The sequence below is a fragment of the Otolemur garnettii genome, unplaced genomic scaffold (assembly GCF_000181295.1).
Source record: "Otolemur garnettii isolate 467f Iridium unplaced genomic scaffold, OtoGar3 scaffold00156, whole genome shotgun sequence".
NCBI lineage: Eukaryota > Metazoa > Chordata > Mammalia > Primates > Galagidae > Otolemur > Otolemur garnettii.
In genome coordinates, this window is record NW_003852551.1 from 2,753,864 (window position 1) to 2,757,374 (window position 3,511).

General features: G+C 44.7%; 1 non-coding gene across 1 annotated transcript; it reads left to right on the top strand.

The window, feature by feature from the left end:
- The first annotated feature begins 2,876 nt into the window (after positions 1-2,876).
- On the top strand, positions 2,877-3,011 carry LOC111728420. Its single transcript, XR_002775721.1, has one exon. It is a non-coding gene; the product is annotated as a U11 spliceosomal RNA (small nuclear RNA).
- The last annotated feature ends 500 nt before the right edge of the window (positions 3,012-3,511 follow it).

A 3,511-nucleotide genomic window follows, 5' to 3' on the forward strand; every position in this document is an offset into this window, starting at 1 on the left:
TCTCCTGCCTCCGCCTCCCAAGTAGCTGGGACTACAGGCGCCCGCCACAACGCCCGGCTATTTTTTGGTTGCAGGCCCAGGCTGGATTCGAACCTGCCAGCTCAGGTGTATGTGGCTGGTGCATTAGCCGCTTGAGCCACAGGCACCAAGCTGCTATTTTTAGTTTTAAAAAAGATTTATCTACCTCAAGGTCTCAAAGATTTTTTTTCTTCTTTCCTTGTAAAAGTTTTAGCTCTTAGGATTATGTCTATGATCCTTTTCAATTTCACTTTTTATTGTATGAAACATATACCATGTGAGTACAGTAGGAGACCAGAGTTGAGACTTTTTTTTTTCTCCTTATTGCTATCTAGTTATTCCTGCATCATTTTTATTTATTTATTTATCTATCTTGGGAGATAGAGTCTCACTTAGTCGCCCTGGGGTTGAGTGCCATGGCGTCATAGCTCACAGCAACCTCAAACTCTTGGTCTCAAGCGATTCTTTTGCGTCAGCCTCCCAAGTAGCTGGGACTACAGGAGCCCACCACAACACCTGGCTATTTTTAGAGATGGGGTCTAGCTCTGGCTTAGCCTGGTCTCAAACCCGTAAGCTCGGGCAATTCACCACCTCAGCCTCCCAAGTGCTGGCATTACAGGCGTGAGCCACCGTGTCCGGCCCCAAAGGATACAATTGGATGAGTTTTAATGCTTGTTTACACCTATGAAACCATCCTCACAATAAAGATAATGAGTGTATTCAGACCCTCAAAATCTTCCTCAGGCCCCTTTAAGTCTGAGCTTTTCCATCTTCAAAGAACAGCTCAGTTGTTGAGAATGTACCATGTGAGTTTAGCTGGGGCCCTGGCACACAGAAGGCATTGGGGAAACAGAGTTCATATTAACTGCAAACATACAGCAGGATAGTTGAGTGTATAGGCCCTGGAGCCAGTCTACCCGGATTCAAACCCATCTCTGCTATTTGTTTCCTTGGGCAAATTATTCAATGCCTCTGTAGGTCAACTTCTCCATCTGTAAAATGGAAATTATGTGGTACCTCCTTCAAAAGTTGTGATGATTAATATGAGTGAAAATGTTTCCTGTTACAAGTAATTGAATGATTTTAATGACACATTTTGAAAATACTCATTGCCACCTTCTCTGACATGGAACTTCAGCTTGGGAACCTCTGAACTAAGTGTGATTTCTTTTTTTTTTTTTTTTTTGAGACAGAGCCTCAAGTTGTCCCCCTGGGTAGAGTGCCATGGCATCACAGCTCACAGCAACCTCCAACTTCTGGGCTCAAGCGAGTCTCCTGCCTCCGCCTCCCAAGTAGCTGGAACCACAGGAGCCCACCACAATGCCCGGCTATTTTTTGGTTGCAGCCGTCATTGTTATTTGGCGGGCCTGGGCTTGATTCGAACCTGCCACCTGAGGTGTATGTGGCTGGCGCCTTAGCCACTTGAGCCACAGGCGCTGAGTCCTAAGTGTGATTTCTTAGTGGGATTTTTGTAAAGTTGGTGCTCTAGGATCTATGATTTAAGAGGTGATGGTAGTTCTAGGAGTTACCACCAGAGGGAATAGGATTTTACTCTTGCGGCTTGTGAGGACAATTCATTAATATTTCTGATGTACCCACTGGGAACTAACAGTATCAGTATTTGAGCAAGCAGCTCCTTCTATCCAGGGCTTATGAGCATGACCCACTGTTAGTGTTTTGACCATCCTGAGTTTCTGAGGTTGATCACTATAACACAGGTATTAACTAAAGAACTTAGAGCCTGGGAGGTGCCTATGGCTCAGTGAGTAGGGCGCCGACCCCAAATACTGAGGGTAGCGAGTTCAAACCCAGCCCTGGCCAAACTGCAACAAAAAATAGATGGGCCCTGTGACGGGCACCTGTAGTCCCAGCTACTCAGGAGGCTGAGGCAAGATAATCGCCTAAGCCCAAGAGCTAGAGGTTGCTGTGAGCTATGATGCCATAGTACTTTACCCGAGGGTGAAAAAATGAGACTCTGTCTCTAAAAAAAAAAAAAAGAATTTAGAGCCTTTTGGAGCATAACCTGTGTATGAATAGCAATGGTACTGCCTGGGCACAGTGGCTTCCGCTTGTAATCCTAGCACTCTGGGAGGCTTAGGCAGGAGGATGTCTTGAGCTCAGGAGTTTGAGATCAGCCTGAGCAAGAGTGAGACTCTGTCTCTACTAAAAACAGAAAAATTATTTGGGCATCATGGTGGGCACCTATTGTCCCAGCTACTTGGGAAGCTGAGGCAGGAAGATTGCTTGAGCCCAGAAGTTTCAAGTTACTATGAGCTAGGCTGATGCCTCACCACTCTTAACCTGGGGCAACCGAGTAAGACTCTGTTATACCAAAAAAGAACAAAACAAAACAAACAAACAAACAAATCCCCCAAATAATCATTACAACATGTTTACAAAATATTCGCTATGTTTTGGCCATCTCTTTCTAAATTTTATAATGAATATTCTGTACGTAAAGGTTTTTTTTTTTTGAGACAGAGTCTCACTTTGTCACCCTCCATAGAGTGCCATGGCATCATAGCTCAGACTCGTGGCTCAACTGATTCTCTTGCTTCAGCCTCCCGAGTAGCTGGGATTACAGGCACCCACCACAAAATCTGACTATTTTTAGTGGAGGCAAGGTCTCGCTCTGGCTCAGGCGGGTCTTGAACTCCTGAGCTCAGTCAATCTACCTACCTCGGCTTCCCAGACTGCTAGGATTACAGGAGGGAGCCGCTGCACCCGGCCCCCATAGTGGTACATTTGGTTACAATTTCTCATTTTCCTTATGTATGACAACCTTAAGGATAACTTTTAGGACACCCTGTAGTAAATATGAAGTTAGGAGAGGTATCAAGAGATACTGAAAAGGAAAGCAAACGGGCCTCTCTGGTGAGTGGTACACACAGGGCAACTTGACTGCTCTTCACGTCCAATTGGCATCGAGAGATTTCAGGAAGCATAATTTTTTGGTACCTGGGTAACTGGTGATCATTGGTCTCGGTGTCCTTAATGAAATGAAAAAAAGAGAGAGAGAGAGAGAGAAAGAAAAAAAGGAAAAGGACATATCTTTGGAGTAAAAAAGATTAGGTTCAAACATCTGACTTTCACAACAGTTTTATGACCTGGGGTAAATTAACTAACCTGTCTGAGACTTAGTTCAGGTGTAAAACAATTAAATATACGTACTTTATTCCTAGAGAGTTTGCGAAGGGTAAATAAACTAACTTTTTTTTTATTGAGACAGAATCTCATAGAGTGCCGTGGCCTCGTAGCTCACAGCAACCTCAAACTCTTGGGCTCAATTGATTCTCTTGACTCAGCCTTCCTAGTAGCTGGGATTATAGGCACCCACCACAAGACGTGGCTATTTTTGCTTTGGTTTGGTTTGTTTGTTTAGCAGGCCCAGTCCAGGTTTGAACCCACCAGCCCCAGAGCATGTGGCTAGTGTCCTAACCACTGAGCCACAGGCATCCCCATAAACTAGCTTTTGTAAAAGCCCCTGATAGGT